This window comes from Eulemur rufifrons, chromosome 27, assembly GCF_041146395.1.
Source record: "Eulemur rufifrons isolate Redbay chromosome 27, OSU_ERuf_1, whole genome shotgun sequence".
NCBI lineage: Eukaryota > Metazoa > Chordata > Mammalia > Primates > Lemuridae > Eulemur > Eulemur rufifrons.
Window position 1 is genome coordinate 20,060,548 of NC_091009.1, and position 22,398 is coordinate 20,082,945.

Genomic DNA, 22,398 nt, shown 5'->3' on the forward strand with positions numbered 1-22,398 from the left:
TCTTCTCATCCATGTTGGTCTGGACCTTCCCTTTCTTTTAGCTCTTGTGCTCTATATGGCTCAAGTTTGATGCCACTGTTGGCTGTTGGCTATTTTAAGGTTCTCTTGTTCTCAGGTCCATAGATGCTACTCCCGTTTGTCTCTGTCTTCTCCCCAACTCCCTCAGATTCTAATTCTGTACAGAATTTCTGGCCATTGGTGGTTTGCCTCATTGTCTTATACTTTAGAGTTCAAGAGGAAATTTTGTCTCCTAGTTTTGTTTTAAATGTTGCCCATGGATTTTGTTAGCTAGTTGCTGTATTTGTATAGCAGTCAAAGTATTGATAAACTATGCTTCCATTGCTGCCAACATCTTTCCAGAATCCTATACCCTCAGAGTCTTGTAAGCAGTGCTTTTTATGATTGGTGGCATACATCTGAGAAACAGCAGCCCAGGAAAAGGGATGTAGCCTGGACCTGCAGAAGACCTTATTTATGGACCCCTGAACACAATCTCAGTGGCACTATGTTCTAGACAACTCAGCTAGTCAGTCCAGAAGAGGAACAAATCTTGTACAGTTTTGGTTTTTTGTTTTGGGATAAATTCAGCTTCCTTCCTTTAAACATGTGTTTCTATTTATACCCAGACTTCTTCCAGAAATGGAATATATGGACCTATAAAAATAACCACAATAACAAAAGATGAAATATAAATGATAATATCTGGTTGAGTACATTAGTCAAAATAGACTAACTGCTAAAACAAACACCCTAAATATTTTGATATCTTAAAATATTTCTCACTTATGCCACCATCTCACATGGATTGGCAGGGTTCAGTGGGTAGGGTGCTCTGCTCCACATAGTCATTCAGGGATCCAGGGCCATCCTCAAGGGCCTCAGAGTTGGAAGCATCAAGAGAAAGACAACATGGAGTATCTCAAGAGAGGATTTCAGGGGACAGTGATGTTATATATATCTTCCACTGGCCGGCGTTCAGTCATGCAGACCTACCTGATAGCGAGGGGATTTGGGAAGGACAGCTAACTGTGTGCCCAGGAAGAAAAGGAAACAGGGTTTGGCAAGCCCAGGATCTGCCATGGGTAGGAAATGAGACAATAAAAGAGTAACAAATATTTTAGCAGGGTAGCAAGGGCATGTCAGCCAGAAAAGGATTGTTTAAAGACCTGGATGTGGGGAAGAGTACAGACTTTTGGTATGGTTGGAATTTCCCATGAAGTTTTACAGGGAGGCTATGGTGGCCTCATAAGAAGGATTTTTGAATATAGTCTAAAGATTCTAAACCTTATCCTGCATGAAAAAAAAGGGGGGGCTACTGGTGGTTTAATCATATTTGTGTTCTTGAAAGTTAATTCCAGCTCCCAACTATTACCAACAGTGTCTCTGAAAGGGAAGAGGAAACCTATTCTGAACCTTTCTTGATCGGACACCTAGTCATCCAAACCCAGGAAAAACTGGCTTCACCTCTGGCTGTGCCTATCTAAATCATGCTTACTTGGTGGGCTCCCATTTATGCGCCACAATCACAACCAGAGTCTGCAGCGAGTTCTATAAATTCAGACTGGAAATGTAATTTCAGATCTCATAGGGCCTGTGTTGTTTCAGTGATATTATAATCAATGACTGTAGCTCCCTTTGAAGCTCATAAAGTGACCTCTTTTGACATTGATTTCTCATCTGTTTTTTTCTTTGACCTTTTTTCACCTCCTATGTCTCTTTATTTGCTAAGGCATGGCATTTTATTGCCAGGCACCTGTATAATAACCACAGTAGCCATACATTTAGCTTTGTTCAGGTCATTACTACCTAAATAGACACTGTTGAGGCAAGATCTAGTGTTGCAACCTTATCAGAGGGAGACTGTTTTTCTTCCATTAGAAGATACCAGAATGTGTGCTGTTTGGTAGTCTTAACATAGACTATCATCTAGGAAGATTGTCCTTTATTTTGAGTAGATCCCCACATTGAGAAAAGCTCAGGAAATGATCACAAGTACTATATCAAATCTTACATGGACATTTCCAAGACATTTCTGAGTCTTGGTAAAAGCCTGTAGGAGGTTAAATAGGAAGGCAAATGAAATGTGCATCTTCCTCAGAGAAGTGTGTGGTTTGCCTGGCATTTATGCTCCCCCCAATATGACCTTTAGAAGAGAATATGATCGATAGCCTATCGGATCATCTCTAGTCTGGCTGTCAAGTCCGGGAGGGGGAAATTGAGAGATTTTGATTAAAAAGCACCTGAAATGGCTAAGTGCAAACTTAGTAGAAAAATACTCATGCTTTTTCAATAGTTTCCAGAAGGTTCCTAAGCACCTGATGTAGGATGGGCTTTTTCATTGTGGGCATCTGCTGTCTTTGCCTAGCTCAACATTCCAGTGAGGTTTTTTGTTTTTCCAGAGCTCAAAACCGAACATGTCAGCAGTGAGCAGCCACCCAGCTTTGTAAAGAATGCCACGGCTGACAACTTCACAGCTGCTGAGGAGTCGGCTTGAGCCTTTCTTGTAAAGCAGTACCGTACACAAGAGCCCTTGTGCCATTGAGACCCACCATGGAGTTTCCAAATGCCCTCACTCCGGGAAAAATGTGCCAACCCCTCCTTACCATGTTGCCTCAGTGCCTATAGCCAGCCCTTTGGTGGTTCTCAAAAGAACACAAAGGGACTCTTCTTCTATACTATCCGAGTAAAAAAACAAAACAAAACAACCACATTTTAGGAAGAAGACCAATAGTTTATTTGTCATGCCACTCAGATTGTTTGGAACAAAAGAAATAATTTTGGTAACATGTACAAAATGTTTGAATTACTATTTATTCTGGAATAATCTATAGGTGTCTAATGACTAGAACAAGAATCATTGTGAGGTTTTTTTTCCCCAACCACATTAAAATATGCAATTTTGATATGACTAAGGAAGAATGAAGGAAGGAAGGTAAAAGAAAGGTACCTCTTGATCGCCATGTTCATCTTCAGGTGATCTATTTCTTTTTATCAAAGCTCTCATAATATGCAAAATCCCTTTTAGTGATTAAGGTGACTAGTCCATGGACCCTGGCTGGAAGACACAAGATTTCTTAACCAGCTGCCCCACATTGCCTCTGAGAAACCACTCAAGGAATGTCGTGCTGTTGTTAATTATCACTATTAACCAGATTACTGTCCTCTTTATCCCTCACCCCAGTAAGAAGGTAGAAACTACCCTCTTCTACAAGTGCTTATTTGGTCATTGACTAGCAGTTGCCCTTTTGTAAGTCTACAAATTTTCAATCATGTCAAAAGGAGCTTGTGGTTTGTTGGAAGAAACTCTTAGATATTTTGTCAGAGATGTTATTAAGTAACATCTGTGTGTGTTCTGAACACACAGATATCTCACAGATCATTTTAGAAAGATGGGGAGTAAGACAGAGTAACATTCCAACATGAATGTAATATGTGGTTTATTACTTGAGTTGTAACAAAGAATTCACTAGGAATGATTTACAGGTAGAGATTCCTTGAATGTTGATGTGTTTAGTCACTATCAAACCAGCCCCACCATCTGCTGCAGGGTTGCCCGATGTGCCTTTGGGGATGTGGAGATCATTTTGTGGACTAAATCTTAAGGTTGATCCGTTTTGAATCATCCCAATTCATTCTGTGGCACTACTATTAAAGGTGCATAAACACTTTCTTCACAGTTTTGAAACTGAATCTCAAAATCCAAGGTATATTTCCATTTTACATTGTTAGTATGTCTTACTCTACACCTTGAAATACTTCTGATCAGGTACTTTATCCAAGGTGTTTTCTTTGCTCTTGCCATTGTTATTTTCACAGAACATCTGTGGTTTTTATAAATGGGAAGTAGAACTCCGGATAGATTCAGTTGTTTTTGCATACGGCCACTCATCTGTTTAAAAGCATGGTCGGGATGTAACCCAGGTATCTTGTCTCTCGGGCCAACTCCTATTCCATATGGTTCATTTCTCTCTCACCTCTTAATGCAGAAAATGGAACAGTGATTGTTTCAGAAACAAGTAAAGGATGGTCCATGCCAGTGGGCATGCATTGATTCATAATCATTGCCCTTTTAATTTGAGGCTCTGGCAGATGGAAAATTGTTTGACTGTTGCAATAACAGCAAAAACGGTGTTGGCTTACTCTCAGCTTTTGCCTAGAGAAGCCCAAGAAGCCTATTTCTTGTAATCAGAAGGTGTGTGTGAATCTGAACAGGAGGAGGAGTCAGCCATTGTAAGCATTAACTGATTCACCTTTTAGAAGTGACAAGTGAAGAATCAGCCTAAGGTTGCCTGGAGCTTTCTTTAGGATAATACCCAAAGGGAAAACCTCCTAGATTCAAGCCAAGAATTATCAAATGACCCAGTCTTACTGTCTCCCCCAGCTCCATTCTCCACTCCTGTTCTCTCTTGTCTCAGAACCACCTGAGGACGTGTAACTGCTGACTTCAGCTTCCTGGCAAGTGCATAGGTCTTAGATTCTGGACGTGAAATAAGGAGGAGAAAGTCTTTCACAAAACCTTTCTTCCATGATTTCATTTTTCCCTTTGTCAGCCTATATGCATGCCTAAAAAAATCCTCCTCTTTCCACCTTGGAATCTGTTCTATTCACTGATTCCTTCCCACACCTGGCTATTTCTAATCTGGACGGCCAAAGCAATATTCCTTGATGGGAGCAGTGGTCTTAAACAGCACTATTTTTATCATTTGCAGCCCGAGAAGGGTCTTCTCCTAGCGGGTGCTGACATTCAAGCCCAAGTGAGACAGAAAGTTAGGCCACAGCTATTCCCAGACTTACTGATTAATTAGTTTAGTGATTCATCTATTTTGGTAGGAGTCTATCTGCTGTGACTATTTATAAACAGACACGTTGAGGAAAAGGCAGTGGCTAATGGAACAGAGGAGGAGATGGGGTCCACATCTCAGTTTGGGCTGAACTTCCTCCTCCCTCCCTGAAAATCTTGCTCTTTCAATCATAAGGTTGCTCTGAGAGTGTTGGCTATTGGAGGTTGGCATTTCCTTAGTTGATTCTCAATCACTTGCCTCTCTGTGGGGTTTCTTTGAACAGGAGGCGATGCTTGGCTTCCCTGCCACCAGCCCCCAGGTGACAGATCATTCACACACAGTCTGGCTCCTCTGCTATTCAAACTTCAGTTGTCCCCAAATGACCTAGGACCTCAGATGATAAAACTGCACAGGTTATGTGGTCTATCCCATGTAATAGAAAATAATGTCGTTTTTCTGGGGAAGGGCTATATTTTATCAAGATCATTCTCATGTGTAACCTAATTTTTGTTGGACTGCATCTCGTTTTACTACTTCAGCAACTTCTCTGGGCCAAAGAATCCATTTATTAAGCTGTGTTGCCAGAAGTTCTTTTTCACCCCCCTGGCTCAAATATCTTGGCACATCACTGTAGACGATCCTTGAGGTCCGGGTCAGAGGATCACATAGGTAAGATTGCCTTCTAATAAGGTTCTTTGACATCTCAGTTATTAAATTCCCTTGAATGGAGTTCAAACACATCTGACTTGCAGTGAAGTTTGCTCCATGTGGATAATGCCCTAAATCTTCCATTGTGACGTGTTCTTGTATTTCTGCTCTTCTTCAGAGATTTACTTACTTGTGCAGCATGAGGCCACCTGTGTCTCAGAGCTAAGCCCTTTCCATAGAGTCTCCCCGAATGGGAGCAGAGAAGACCGGTTTTCACTTCATTCTCTGCCCCATTCTGGCTCACTTTCTTTTCTTGTGGCCTCTTTCTTCCGGCTGCCAGAAGAGCTGCTGTTGACTTCTAACCAGCGGCACTGGCTGGTCTCCCTGGATTGGAACCAATTCTTGTGCAGCCTGTGGCATGAGAATAGGGTGCTAGGAGCTCAGGCTGCAGCCATGGGCCTAGGAACTGGGTGGAGGGCACTGCCCAGGGGGAGGTCATGGGTGCCGTCTGCAGAGTGAGCTCCCGATTCACCTCCAGTTCTTCTTGACAGGACTGGTGGGCACACAAGTTATTCTTTCCTTTTCTCTCCACTGCTGTGTGACTGCCTTATCACCTTTTCAGAAGAAAGTCAACAATTTCTTCCCTTTGTAGAAATAGTATTTTTTCTCTTTTCCCTTTAGTTATTCTTTGGTCTCAAAGAGACATGATTCTTGGTTTTGTGAATCTCCTCAGTCAGCATTTACCAAATGATTTCCTGCAGATTCTAACTCTATGAGATGGAGTAAAGTGTACCCCGGGCAGATAAGTTTAGGAGACTGTGCCTACTCCATTGTGCTCCTTGGAGAGTCACAGTAGCATAGTAAAGGCTCTGAGAATTCCTGCAGTAGGAAATTAGTTTGTTTATGTGCTCTAGAATTTCCTAGGGGTAAAACTCCTAGTCACGGAAGGCTTGTTTAAGGAAGAAATAGCTAAGTTCTGACTTAGATGATGAATAGAATTTGGAGTGAGGGAGGAGCTTTGGAGGTAACATTCTGTGCCAAGAGAATGCAAGTTCAAGAAACTCTGAGACCACTGTGGCCACAGAATAGTGCCCTAAAGTGACAGAGTAGCTAGCTGAGGCACGAGGTGGTGGTGGAGAGCAGAGGAGGGCCTGAGGTTGAAAGTTTCTTGGCTACATTAAAGATTTTGGTCACTATCCAATGGGCAAAGGAAAAGCTGGGAAGCGTTTTCACAAACTACATGGTAGACTTTAATATGCATTGTCAAAAAAAAAAAAAAAAACTACCCTGGCTACAAGTTGAGAGCGTATAGTGGGGAGGCAGGGTATGTAGCAGAGTTGAAAATTTACCCACACTGTACTCAGATGTGTAAGGAATATGTAGGCTTCTTCATATTCTATGGCTGCTATGATTTTTCTTGTAAGTTCCTACTCCAGTGGGTAATACATTGCATCCTAGTCTCTCCCAGTTACATTTTATTTCTTTTCACTGGAAATGGCCCCTTGCAGGTAACTGCTCAGGCAGTTGGAATGGGGGAGCTTCCTGTGCCTGAGGCATTGGTGGAAGGGGCCTGGTTTCTGTAGGTGAGTGTTTGGGTGGCTCTCTGGGTCCTCCCTACTGCCCTGTGCAAGAATGGGACCCTCTTTGTCTGCCTGGTCACTGCTGCCCTGCGTCCCTTTGCTGCTGAACTCTGTGGCTGCTGAACTCAATTTCTGTTCTAGGTCAGCTTGGTGAGGGCCTGGGATGCTCTTTGCTGCCTCATTTGCACCTGAGCCCTCGCTGGCATCGTTGCATCATGGCTGTCTGAAGTCTGGCTCTGTGTTTCATCTGGAATCTAATATGGTACCCTCCACCCTCTACCTCCCAGCCCCAGCCCCTGGTTTCCTCCCCAGCTAGCACCATCCGTGACTGTCCTTGTCCCTCCACAGAGCACACAGGACCTTCTGGATCCTTCTGTACTACAGTGAAGCCAAGGGAGCAACTGGGAAGCTAATCTCAGGCTTTCTCTCTGCTTACTCATGCATCCCCTCACCTTGACTTTGCTGGGCTGCTCAGGTTAGGAGGTGGGGAGAACACTGTAAGAAGGCTTCAAATAGGAAGTAGAGAAAAACTCTTTACAAGCCTACCTGCTCCAGCATGTCAACCTGGAGAAGTGAGTCAAGATACATTTCCATGGTCTGCTACTGCTGTCTCTGTGCATCTTCTTCCTCCCCTGACATCTTGGCCTGGAAATGTGAGTAGTGCTTTCCTCTAGTCCCATTTTATATTCTCTCTCCCTTGGCCCATAGTCAAACAGTATAATCTAGTATAAAAGCCAAAGCGCTTAACTATGGGATTTAGAATTCCTTTTCTCTCTCTCTACAAAGCTTGGCTTTTGAGGCTTCTGTCTAGCTACAGAGATCAAGCAAGTCAGCTTTGAGAGTCAAAGCTGAACAATGTCTTCTTTTTTCTTGGTCGTTCCCTTCTACTCCTCCCACTGGGACAATAATCCTCATGGCTTATTGAGGTAAGGTACAAATGGAGAGGTACAAGAGAATATAATTTAAGGTATCAGTTTATTATTTCCAAAGTATTCTCCCTGTTAAATGTAGGAACAAGATCTGCTGAGAAAGATAGTCATGGCTTGGACTTGAGTAATGACAATAGGGATGGAGAGAAATTAATGGATTAGAAAAACATCTAGAAGGTAGGATTGGCAGTACTTAGTGTTTGATTAGATGGAGTGAATTGATTGTGAGAATCCCAGGTTTCTGGTTTGCATGGATGGATGGTGGTACCATTTACTAAGATGCAAAACACTGGAAAAAGAATTGGTTGGGGGGACTAACCCATTTTTGGACATGCCAAATTTGAAGTTCCTGTGAGACATCCAAGTGGAGAAACCTAGTAATCACGACATGTAAGATATACAGATTTATAGTTCAAAAATGGATATTTCTATAGGCAGTCACATTATAATCCTAAGGTTGGTTGACAAGTATTCAATCAGAAAAGCGATAACTAGATTATTCAAATCATAGATACTCTGATGCAACCATTACACTGTAAGCACAGGTTTACCACTGAGACTAGATGATGTCTTAATACGTCCATTGGTTAACACTCCTTCTCCTGTGGCATATCCCATGGTTGATGACTCTGCCTCCTTTCTGATGAAGACATCCTTCATTTACATATATTAATATATTCCATTAGGTTACAGCAAGTGTCTCCAAACAGGGAATAATTTTGTCTCTTTCCAATGATGTCACATATCTCCATTCTGATCTCATTCTGTGTTACTCTTAAGCTCTTACTTCCAAAGGTCAACTTTATTTCTATCATTATTGTGTGCACCAAATATTTGAAAAAAATATTGATGGAGAGATGAAGCTAGAAACATACATAGGAGTCAAATAATTAGAAGATGTTTGGACTTTATCTGAAGGGTAAGCAATGGAAAGCCATAAGGATTTTAGGCCAAGGAGTGAGTAACCTAATTTGGGTGTGCTTGACTAAGGTGTCTTTCTTGATCTAATGCCAGCAGGCTGATTTATTCAGTCAATTCAACACCTATTTATTGATAATCTGTTTTGTATAAGACACTGTGCTGGATGCTATAGGGCCATAAAATTGAAAGTTAAAACAATGTCTCTTGTTATTATGCTAATATCCATCTGGGGTACAAGTAGAAAAAGTTAGCACTAATTTTGGGTTTTATTTGTATAGGAATGCACATCATAGGATCTCAGTGGTTCCTGACATAATTCCTTTTATTGGAGACATACCTTAACTCTTTCATGTCACAGCAAGCTCCACAGACATTATCTTTTTTGGCACTGGAAATGCCAGCCTACTTGTTCTTGTTGTGTTCATCTTGTTATTTAGCAGAATTATTTTATTTTTCTTCAGCTCTCAAATGGAAAGCCATCTCAATATATACTAACGATATATTTTGATTTTATTTTTAAATACAAAGAAAAAACCTCCAAAAACTAAAGAAGCAAACAAGCCAAAGACTTTTTCTTTTTTTATGAAAATTACATATTTCAAAAGAAACATAACAGCATAGACAGTGAACCTCTGAGGGAAAGTGGCAAAGGGATTCTTTCAGGGTTGGATTTTAACATCTCTGACCAGTTGGGTAAAAATTGTTTTGAAGATGTATTACATTCCCTGATCAAATGGAAAAAATGGCACCTGCCATGGTAGCTAGGAAACACCCGGTTAACATGGCCGAGAGCCATACACTCTCTCCCACGTGGCTTTGCGGTGACAACCTTCTGATATCCCTTCCCTGGCAGCTGGGGCAACCTCGTGCCTCCTCACAGAGACCGGCTATGTCAGAAGATTAGGGAAAGCTCTAGATTTGTCATTAGTTTCCTTTGGGAGTTCCCAAAATATAGTTAATGGATGATTTTTCCTTTCTAGTATTTAACCCAGCAGGCTCCCATTTCCTGCCACTTTTAATACCTGAGTCAACTTTGTAGATCCTTTCGCTTTAAATATATGAGTCAGGAGGTTGGGTTGGAAAAGTGTTATATAAGAAATTTCTTTTGGATGCACTTCAGGGTTTTGTCAGTTGTTTCCTGGGTTTTGAACTTCCTGTGACCCTGATATTATGATTTTTTTGTGTGTGTGTGTGTTTCCAATCCTGCAAGGGTTAATTTTCTTTGCTGCTTTTAGAGCTTGATATGAATCCTCCTATATTAATGTGGTTTTTGAAATGAAAAATCTCTACATGCACAAAGAGTGCCTTGGATAGTTTTGCATTTGCAAATAAAGCCCTAACAAATGCTCATTTAAAAAAATATATTTCCCCAGCTGAGCACATTAAGGCTATATGCTGCATCTTTGTATTCACTTCAATAAACCAGGTGTGCTTCTGGAGATTAGCTATTTTTTATAAAGAATGATTTTGAAGTAAATGACAATGGGCTCATTTCTCTTTATGCTGAGGATAACATTAAAGGAAAACTGCCGTGATTAGTTTTAATATCTCCGATAGCTTAATGAGTACTTACTAAAAATGTGAGTGTGTGCTTGTGCGCAAGCACAGAAGGTAGATATATGTGTACACATGTGCCTGAATAATTTTCTAACATCTTAAGTAATACCTGTCAGGGATTTTAATAATCCAGGGCCAGTGAGTTATGCTGGTGGCTGTTTTTGCTGAGGTTTTCGTCAGGAAGTCCATTTTCCTGTGGAGTTTTGTTTTTTCTCTTTTTTTGGTAAAAAGTGCCCATCAGAAAATATGAAAATGGACTGGGATTTTATGTGTCATTCATAGTTGATGACTGTGTGCCTCTAAGTTATCTGAAGCTTCTTTTGCACTTTACGCCTCACCTGTCATGTGAGCGGAAGTGGATGGGGTTAGGTTTGGAATAGTTAGTATGTGAATTACATTAGGAACCAATAAGAGATCGTTTAAGAGTGCCAAGAAGGGGCCACAATAATTTAATTTAATTTTAATATAGAAGAAACTTGGAGTGGGATGGGATTGTGTCATGACATGACTCTTTCTGGTACATTCCTGTAGTTGATGAACAGAGTGGGTACGTGCAGATGGTGGGAGGGGCCCCGTGGTTGAGAAAGGCGGGTAGGCAAGAGAGCCAGGGGGATCAGCGAGGCTAACGTGTGGGGTGACCAGTCACAAGGACAAATCTGGGCAAAAACTTCCTTGTCGGCAAAGGGAGGGTAGTCAGTGGACAGAATGACGTCAGAGGGATCTGTCCTCTGAAGGAGGACGAAGTGCCTTGGAGTTCTGCATTTCAAAGTCTGCTACCTAGTTCAGTAAACCCGAGCAGTGATTATTGCTTTATTAGATCATTGACTGAGTCTTGAGATTATCCAGGGTATAACAGTTAAAGGATCCTTAGTTGTTTTTTCTTTTCTTTTTTTCATTTGGCTGTTTTACTGCTAGGGATATCTTTTCTAGAAATCGGAGAGAGAAAGGTAAAATTTAAATCAGGAAGGTTTTTCTTTTCCTCCTGCCTTTTTCTTGTGTTCAGAGCTCTGAGTAGTGGTATAAATGAAGGGATGAGATTGAAGCTGTTGTTAATACGTGTGGGTGAACATCCAGGAGAGACAGTTATTTATATTTTCTGTAATCCCAAATAATTAACTTTTAGCTCTACATTTTGAGTTCTTAGTTTTTGTCTCGTTCCTCTATGGGCACTATCTATAGAAAGAACATTAACACTTTATCTTTAGAAATATGACTTACGTTGTCGTCTATATGTATGTGAAGAGCCAGGATGTGGGTGGAAAAAAAAAAAAACAAAAACCCAACATTATTCTTTTGCCTCTTATCCTGAGAAGCTGGCTCGATGTGAGACTAATACAAATAAAAACAAAAATAGCTCAATTTAAAACTCTGGGTAAGATAATGGATCTTTAATAAAAGTACTGAGGAATGCTTGTTGTCACAAGATTCTTTCTTGGCTATTGTAAGACAAAAAAGGGTCAACAATGATGCGTTTCATTTTTGGAAGTATGACTGAGAATTTTGGTTAATTAGAGGTAAGTTGTGCGATACTCATTTATTATTGATAGGCTTTGAAAATGACGCAAACTTTTTCAGGGTGAGTCTGGCAATTTTATATTGTTTGTGTAAATGGGAGAGAGAAGCTTCCTCTTTGTAACTGAACCCAGCTTCCTTCTTTCCATTTATGGAAAGCCTCTCTGAGGCCTAATTTAGCTGCAGTCGGTAAGAGCGGCTCACTTTGCTGGGTCTAGAATTGCTGGTGTGATAGATGTATAAAGTTTGTCTTCTTTGCTGTTTCCTGATGTGTGTTGGGACTTGAGCATCTATACATAGGTTATTGTGGGGACTATTTGTGTGTGTGTGTGTGTGTGTGTGTGTGAGTGCCAAGAGATGCTTAATGTTTGACATTAAATTTGAACTGGCCCTGGAAGCAAAAGGAGAAATAGGAATTTATAAGAGTGCATTTTAACATGTTTTTGAGGATACAGAAGGAGATATCAGGCCACGGAGTAATGGGTATATGTCATTAATATCCTATTCCAGAGAAGACAGTATCATACCATGGCAATGGATGGAAATTGTGGCTTTCTTCACTAAGAACTAGGAAGCATGCCTCGTGGGACAGTGGAAAATCTGACAATCGGCAGTTCCCCACCTCTGTCACCAGAGTTCATCACTCCTTGCCAAATCAGAGCTTACTGGCTTTTTTTCATTTAAATAAACCCTTTTGGAGAGCTTTTTTTTTTTTTTTTTTAATATGTGAACAGATTGGGTTTCTAATTTTAGCCCTGACAGCTTATAGTAAGAATTAGAAACATCTCCAAACTCACTTGTTTACAAACACCTGCACCAATACTGTTTGCAGGTTTAGAATGGGCCTACGGGCCTTTGGGGCAAGGAAAAAGGGGGAGTAGGGAGTCTCGGGAAGGGGTGGTGGAGTCCCTCTGTGTATTCTCTTACTGCTGCCGGATGCCAGAGCACAGGCAGTGTGTGTGTCCCTGTGCATTTTTTCCTTTACTTCCCTCCTTAGGTGAGTGCTTCAGGCCCAGACAGCAAATGCTCTATGCCTGAGTCACACTGCAGAACTTTCCTTTCTTGGGAATCAAAGAAATTGGTGGTCAGTTGCTATTTGGGACAAGGTTAGATTTTAAATGACACCCTAGAGAGAAATTTTAGTGACTCATTTTAGCAACTCAGGATCTGCATTGGATAAAATGCTTTCTCTATTTCCATAATTTCTATATTTATATGTCATTCAGCATACTGTATAGCTGAGTGATTCAAGAAAAACAAATAGAGCTATCCATAATATAAATAATTCTACATTTTATCAAAGCAGAAATACATCTCTGTGGTTAGAGTGAGCCCACCTATTGAAGTGATGGGTTCTTTCAAACCGGAATGGAATGCTATCAGGGAGCATGAAAAGATGATAGCAGCACAGTGGAATGATAGGACTCTAGCATGGTGCTCCCGGGTTTCGGATCATAAATGTCAGAGTGTTGAGAACCTACTGGGTGTATTGCTATAAATACAACTTTACTGGTTTCTTGGGACAAGCATAGTTATTCCCTTCAAAGAATATAAAAATGATATTGCATGCCAAAGCAAGATTTAAAATAAAAAATAAAATTAGAACACACACTCACAGACCAATCTCTAATTCTAATTAAAGTGGGGATTCTGTAGGAAACCAAGCAGGTGTGGGCTTTAGCTGTGACACTTGAATCTGCCAGCTGGTAGGGTGACTGTCAGATGCTTGTTTACTCTCTGATATCCAAGACCACTTAATGTTCCAGGGAGGACACAAAGTAGAAACAATAAACAAAAACTATGTATACTGGGCTTGTTGTGGAGACTGATTCTTCCAGAGAAGCAGAAGATGGAAAATTTACTTTCCGAATCTAATTTGGACATAGCTAGCGTCTTTACTGTCATACACGGGATCAATTAAATGACTCTTTTAAGTCTCTGCTGAGCCTATTCCTTTTAAAACTATGTGCTGTATCATTTGAGGATGGCTGTATATGCATGTGTGTGAGTGTGTATACAGACATTTCTTTCAACTCTTAAAATGCACTACCTTTATACCAACTTGCAATGAATGTTTAAAGGATTTAATGCATTTGCTGTCTTGTATCAGAAGAATGATGGGAGATTAGATGAGGAAAAAGGGCTTTTGGCACAGCTTGCAGGCTGTTATTTTCACCAACTGTGGTGTCAGCTAGGATCTTTTTACAGTGTTTCTGACTATGGGGCCTCTTAGCTAGAGATCCCTGGGTTTCTGTGATTTCGTTTTTTTTTTAAATAAAAAAGATGAGAATATTTTTTCATGCTTTTACTGAGCATCCACTCTGTGGAGAGTTTTAAACTAAGATGGGGGGTGCATTAAGGAAAGGAATAGAACTCAACGTAAGAGATTATCTTAACTGTAGAGGTTTCCCAGTGTAAAAGAGAATAACTGAATATACTGTAGGGCGATGGGAGGTATTGGCAGAAATGGCAAATAAACCTCTATGTTGAAGTCATTGATCTGGTATGCATTTCCTTTAAGCCCAGGAAACTTTTGAGCCTCCATCTGTGTTGCGTGGAGTAGTAGACCCAACAGCATTTATTGAGTACCGCTGTGTGCCTAGCACAGGTGCAGGGAGTAGGGTTCTGATTTGAATTGGTTGGTTCAAATCTCAACCCAAATGCCTGCTACTAGTGTGTTACCTTGAAGAATTTACCTAACCCTCCTAATTCACAGTTTTCTCATAATCAAAAAAACTTCTCTCACAGGATTTCTTTGAAGGATAAAAATGTACTAGCATTGTGAAGATATTTCACAGGAGAGGAAAAACGTTAATTGTTGGTAGAAAAATCCTGAAATATTTCAAAACTAAAACTATCAGGGAAAAAAAAAGTTTTTGATTGCTAACCTACTGCCATAAAAGTTTAACTAAAGCAACAGCTTTACGCATTATATCCCAGAGACACTAAATGAACAATTTGAAGATAATTATGAAATTCCGGTCCCAGTGCAAATGATGTGGAAGAAACAGGGGATGCCTCCTTCTCTGTGGAGGTAACAGTCGAGGTGACACAGGCATCCCCCCAGTCACCTCCTTCAGCAGACTGCATGCTGGGAGACAAGGCAGTGACTCCTGACTTTCTCGGTGACGCCACAGAAGAGATAGATAAGAACTCACCAGCCTAGTGACGTTTTTCCTCCATGACCAGAACAAATAACCCATTTTGAAACCAGCAGCCTGAAATTTTAAAATAATAGAGTGTCATAGTTCCTATGAACCACAAGGCAAGAACATGAGCGCAACGATGTACGTTGGGTGAGATATCACCGCGTTGAAAGTGGTCTAGCTGTCCTTGCCATCCGTCACCCTTTCTCTGTCTCTGTCTCTCTCCCTCTCACTCTTTCTCTGCTCCATGTAGGCTGTGTGTGTGTGTAAGGGAAGGTTATCTTTTCTTCCACATGTTTCCATGGAGCCCAGTCTACAAAGCTTAAGACAGAGTTGATGTGGTTACGTTGGTCACTTTGTGACTGTGTACAGAATACTGCTATTCAGGAGGCATTGGGACAGGGTTTTTTTTTTTTTTTTTTTTTAAAAGAGTCAGTCTTCAGATTGTAGGCACTTACATTCAAGGTGGAGAAACAGAACATACCAAGATTTGTGAAAACAAGTACAAATTGTAGGGTGAAGATGGTATTTAAGTGCTTTAAAATGGAACTTATGGATTTAGTTAAATCAGAAAAAATAGAAAACATTTGGAGTCATGAAAATAGTCTTCTTTAAAAAAGGGGAGGGTGATCAATGTCTACTTTACCTGGGTATTAGAGAGGAATCTCAGGAGACCATTGGTAAAAAGGAAAACTGAATATTTGTCATCAGGGAGTCGCATCTGGCTCCTTGGGACGTTTGTCATTGCCTCACCTGGTTTCTGCAGAACTAGCTCAGCCTTGCTGCCTGGAGGAAGCGGCCTAGACGTGATTCCTTTGGCCTTGGCGGGGAGATTCTCCTCTGGTGCTCAGCTCTAGGACTAACGTGGGGATCCCAGGTGTCCTTAGAACTCCGGCAAGTTGTTTATGGTTCCTTCGGAATGGCTCGTCTGCAGCTCCTGATATTTCCACAGAATTCCTGGAGTTTTTACTTCATTCAAGTGTTTGACTTTTGTGTTAAACCTAAATGTCTTGTTAAATATTACAGGGCCTAGTGATTTTTTTTTTTTTTTCTGACTATATCTTGCTTTTGTGGTCAGAGATATTTGGAAGGGGCTGGTCTTATGGAGAAGACTGTCGGGGGGGGGGGGGAGAAAACTGTAATTTAGTAATAATACAGGCCTGCTTCGAGAGGAGCAGCATGGAGTCCCCTCGGCCTCATTCCTCAGTTTCTGGTTCCTTACGCACCCACTAGGGCTGGTAGTTTCCAACAAGAGCTATTCTTTACTGAGACTTTGCATCAACACTTTGCTCAGGACCTTTTATACATCATCCATTTAATTCTCACAGCAATCCTAATGAGGCAGAGATTATTAGTTTCATTTCAACAACAATGAAACTGAGACCACATCACGTTAAGAAACCTGGCCAAGGTCACACCACTAATCCACCGGGATTCAAACTCTCCACCAGCCTGCTCTATTTTGCTGTCCGTCCACAAGGAGGATTTGACATTTAATTAGGAGGACTTTTAAAATACTTCAAACATGTTAAAAATAGAGTAATATATAGATATATGAAAGGTGCTGTTTTCCATTTTTTTCTGTACAACACAGGAAGGAAATCCTAGTTCTTGACCCTCGAATTTAGGATGTAATGCCCATTGTGGATTGTCTGTCACAGCCCCTCCGTGTTATTAAAAGTGGCTTTGAGGATGGATACAGTGTGCTTGATGTTCTATACCACGCGCTGCAACCTGGTTCCTGTCCTCACAGCGCCTCTGGGCAGGACCCGAGAGGAGCGGAAAAAGCGTGGCTGGCGGCCGCCTCACCTTGCTTCTCCATGTTTGCTTATCTGTATTAAGACAATTTTGTGGGATAAAGTTGGCTTTTATCTCCGGGAAGCATCAATTGTCCTAGTAGTTCAGATGTCAGCACCCTGGACTGCAGAACAATGTACGTAACTGTTTTGTGGTCAAAGTGAAGCTTACTGCAGAGTGCCGGGTCCTCCAGTGGTTCACAGGACTATGCTCGATTGGGGGAAAATGGCCTCCAGGCCTGTCTGAACTTGACTCAGGAGTGGCACGGTTTGAGGTTAGACCATGGAGGACAAAGAATTTTCAAAAAGACACATGTCAAAACATCAACAATAATCATTTCCAGAAAACTCCAGAGTGTGACTTTGACATGAAAGGAGTTCAGAAGGTAGGAGGAAGAATTTCGGTGATAAGGGAGAAAACAGACTGTCTTCAACATTCGGAGGCCATCTCTACTTATTCTAACCTGGCTGAGCTCACAGGGTGGACAGGTGTGTTACTAGTTATCTAAGGTTGGAAATGGCCTCTTGTAGAATGAGTAGACCTGGGCCCTGCAGAAGAGGGGACAGGGGCTTCTGCCCAGGGGGGCAGGGAGAGTAAAGGGCTAGGACACAGCAGGACGTTTTTCCTTTCCCTGTCTTCCCTCTGTCCTGGGCACGGGCCACTTCATCTCCCTTAGCAGGCTCCACTCTGGGCAAAGCCCTTGCTGAGGACTTGACACAGCACTCAGCCATTGCTAATGAGGTTTCAGGGGTGCCTTTCTAATATAAATAAAGGATTATAGGTGCACCCCCTTTTAATCTCCCCCTCCCTCCCGTAAGCCTTAGTCATGGGTTGCTGCAGGCACGTGGCCACAGGGGACCGCCTATGCCTAAGGCTATCAGTGGAGATAGCTATTTAAGAGGTTTTACTTTTACATCTGAGCAGCCAAATTGTGCATGTAACAATGGGGACCAATTATTGCACAATAGAGCATCCCCGGTGAAACATAGAGAGTGTGTGTTTAATATGCAGTGAATGACACCATCTTTTCCTAAACAACGAGAACATTTCCATAGCACTTGGGAGAAGGGGAATTCCATTTTTCAAGTTGCAATTGTTTGTGAAAATGATAGGTACTATCATGTCATCCCGGGGTTTCAAAACAATCGCTCCCAAATAATGAAACAAATAATAGAATATCTCCATTTAGGTTCCTGTATATAAGATACATAACTTTTCCGGGTTGAAGTATCATTTATATACCCTTTTATTTGGAAGCTTGATCATGTTGGGTTCTATTTTATCTCCAGTTCAAGACACTTAGAAATCCATCCTATTGACAGATGTTGTCTAGTCATCCTGAACTGAACATGAGTCTTGAGTTGAGAATCCTCATTTCACTCAAGGTTCTTAGAGCCTCCTGTTTTATCTTCCATCAGACCTTCCTGGGAAGATTGCTGTCCTCTCAGCATATTTTATAGACGAAAAAGTGAGGCCCAGAAATGTTAAGGGATCTGATCCAAGATCATAAAACGAAAGAACTGAATGGTTAGTGGAGAACTTACTGAAAATTTAATTTATAATAATTAAAAGGCAATAAAAGTAGGAGAGGCAAAAATTGAACATGTAGCTTGTTAAAGAAGGTATTGCTATTAGAAAATCGTGATTAGCATTGCATTCTTTCTATAGTGTGGTAGCATATTTTTTATTGGTCAAATTTAAACCGACCAACTCATCTTGGTTTGCCCAAGCTGAGGATCAGAGAGGCTAAGCAATACACCCAAGGTCAGCAGGCTCGATACTAGAACTCAGATCTCTAGACCGGCTAGTGGCCTTCTCGGCACACTGTGAGGTTTCTCAGTTATGGAAAGTAGCATTAATGACCCTATATCTGGGGAGCATAGGAAAACAGTTGATTTTCTGGTAATGGTGGTTTGCTTATCACATACATAGCTTGGTGTGTGCTCCTACTTATGATCTATGGCAAACGTTATGAGAGGTCTAATTTTAGCACTTCAGAAGGGAGAAAGTCCCATGTTCCAGAAATCTCTTGGTCCTGGGTGCAGTGGGATGGTTGGTCACCATAAATCCTACCCCCCACCCAAGATATGCTACGAAATTAGGTGAAGATGGTCATATTTTTTCCTCTAAGCTCAGTTTCTCTATGCTAAGCCATTTTCTTTTAAGAGTGAACCTCAACTCCATGAGGTGGAAATGTCTGTGAGCTTTGCTGCTGTGTGGTTAGACAGGGGGAACATAAGCATTGAGCATGGACTGTTTTTCTTTCGCTGGAATTCTCTTATCCTCTCCCACCACATTTAGGGCAATGGCGGGAATGTGGAGATGGGTGGGGGAGTTCTTTCCCCGTATATTTTCTTAGGTACTGTGTCGAAGACTTTAGGTGTTACTCTAGCACTCAAACCCTGGGGAGAGGAGTGTGAGCAATGGTTAGCAAACTTTGTAAAGGGCAAGATAGTAAATATTTCAGTCTTGGCTGGTCACACATGGTTTCTAAAACATAGTTTTGGTTTTTTTTTTTTTTTTTTAAACAACTCTTTGAAAATGTAAAAACTATTTTTAGCTCTCAGGGTTTATAAAAGCAGGCCAAGGACCAGATTTTAGTTGGCCAAATTCTCCTGTAGGGCATGGCTGTGCAACAGAATTATAGTGTGAGCCGTGTTTTTAATGTTATATTTTCCAGTAGCTACATTAAAAAAAAAAAAAATAAAAAGAAATAGGTAATTTAAATTTTAACAATTCATTTTATTTGTCCTAAATATTAGCATTTCAATATAACCAGTACAATAATTATTAATGAGCTATTTTGCACTTTTTGATGCTATCTTTGGAATCCAGACTAGTACGGATAGCCACTGCATGTAGCCAGTGGCCACCACGTTGGACAGCATAGCACTGGAGCATCTTCTTAGCGTGGAATTTGACAAATGCTCAGCCCCTCTCCTCTGCTTTATTGACAATGAAAACAGAAAAGAAATATGAAGATCTTAGAACTGGGAGGGGGCTTAGAGATCTTCTAGTCTAACCTTTCATTTTGTAAACGAGGAAGCTGAGGATCCAAGAGGCCAGACAATATTGCCCAAGGTCACTCAGTGAGGTTAGCAGCAGAGCTGATCCTAGAACTCAGGTCTCTAGACCTCCTAGTGGCCTTGTCACCATACCGTGAGGTTTCTCAGTTATGGAAAGTGGCATTGAGGAGCCTATGCCTGGGGGTCATAGGAAAATGGTTGATTTTTTGATAATGGTGGTGTGTTTATCCCATGCATACATAGCTCGGGGTCTAGTCTCACTTATGATCTATGGCAAACATATGTGAGGTCTGGTTGGGAAAAGGTGTGTTTGTTGTCTATTGGCCATAGGAAAGAGTGAAAGGAAGGAAAGGCCTGTGCTTTGATCACCTGGCCAGGTAGATGAGAGAGAGAACCTCTTTGTGGGGCACCACCTCAGTACCATCTTATTCTCTGCTGACAGAGGCAGCATCCTAGACAGATGAAGGGTGAGTATCTGGGGCTGGCGTCTGGTGTGCCAGGATGCCGAGCTCCAGTTGTTCCCTTTTCCCTGCCTGGGAAATGCCTGTCCCCGTGCTAAAGGGCGGACTAAGCTGAGTAAATATTAGTTGTGTAATCAGAGTACATAGAAGCAAGATACGTTTTATTGCTTGGTAAGTAACCTCAAGCCCCTGCCTTCCTTTAGGCATTCCTTACTTTTTGTTCAATGTGCATTTTTCCTTTTTTTGGACCTGATTCCTTTTCTCCTCACTTAAGGCAATTGCAGACCAGCTAAAGAATTTTATGAATAGGAAAGCCCTGTAGTGCATTTAGCTTGGGAAAACGTCCCCTAGAATAGATTGTTTCTGAGTCAAGTGTATAAATATTCTGGCTCAAGACTATAACCTTTTTTCTTAATGAATTGGTCTGGCGGTAGTTAAAGCCAAGTGTGGTCTAGCAGAGTGCTCCAGAGAGAAAATTGAATGGACACAAAGCCCAGTCATAGTTTTCAACTTTATGTAACGCGTTTCGCAACCTATTAGAAAATTAGCTTTATGACAACTGGCAGGACCTGTTATGTCAGTCAGTCCCTTTGGAAGCGGCTGGGTGTCTTTTCTTCCTTCACCTGAGCCTCCCTACTTAGTGAATTTTGAAGACACAAACAGCAGCCGTGGGCCCTGCTCACTTTCCTGGTAAGTCATTCAAGTTTATCTTCCCTTACAGTCGGTTTCTGAGCTAGTGAGGATAAAAAAAAAAAAAAAAAAAAGAATTTTTCATGGACTACTTTACAAAACGGCTGCTAATCAATTTTTCTTATTATTTTATGCCCTCTGCTTTTATACTACCCCCACCAGCTGGTTAATCATGCAAAAGCTGAACACTTCATTAGCTAGTACATGTTCGCCCATGGGCATTTCTGTAGTAAATTAGTTCTTTCTATTTATACAGGTAAGTCATGGCCAAAAGTCTTATAAGATGCCAAAGGTAAGGGTTAGAATTAATTTCTTTTTTTTTTTTTTTTTAGGTTTTTTTAGAGAACTTGTTTTAAAGTCTGAGCTGTAGTTATGCACAGACACTTTTGAATTAGAGATGAAATGGAGGGGAGATATTTTTTGGAGGGTCTAGGGTTATGGTGTAGGGATGGCTAATGTAGCTTTTGGTGCAATACTTGCATTTCAGAAAGCAGGGGCGTAGGGTACAGCACTTGGTATTTTTTCAAGCCTGGGCCTGAAAACTATTGTGAAGAGGCTCTTTCAACGCAAACACAAGACAGGATAGAGGCTAGACAGACTCATCAGCAGATTCTGCCCAAGGGTCAGTGCCATGTGCCCACGTAATTGGGTATATGGCCGTGCACAAACCCATTAACTACATCTGCATTTTTTTTTTGGGGGGGGGCTTTTTTGTACAGATTCCCAGGAATTGAAAAATACTCTTCACCAATTTTATTTTGTCAGAAAGACTACCTGCATCCTGCTTTGTTGCAGGGAAATAGTGACGGTGGACTCCGAAAATGTGCTATTGCTAAAGACATAAAATTCAACCCAGAAATTTTTCTCACCCCTCTCCTGGGAGGAATTATTTTCACGATGGGTTCTGCCATTTTACAAATTCACCCAACAGGCAAAGCTCGGGTTCCTTCTGGACTTGGCATCAATTTCTCTTGACAAGTCTGTCCTCCAAAGGAGCACTGGGCTTGTATGTCTACCAGCCACAGTTCTCGGCAGGTGTGAGTAAAGTTTCTGCCCCCAGTGTGGGTTCTCTTAGTCTTTCTATTTTCCGCAGAGCCTTCCCAGCAGAAGAGTTTTCTGTATGATGTTTTAGGTCCTTCCAGGTCTTCACACGGAGTGGGAATGGTGATAGAGGCTGAATTAATTTCTTCCACAAAGCTGAAATAAGATGCTATTTTGTAAGATCTATGTCCTTTGTAGATTAGAATGTCCATGCACTGATAGGGGAGATTCAATGGGTGGGGGGGGGGGTATATAGAAATTCTAGGCATGGGATCCAGAGGGAAATGCAAGGCCAAATCTGCTCTGCTC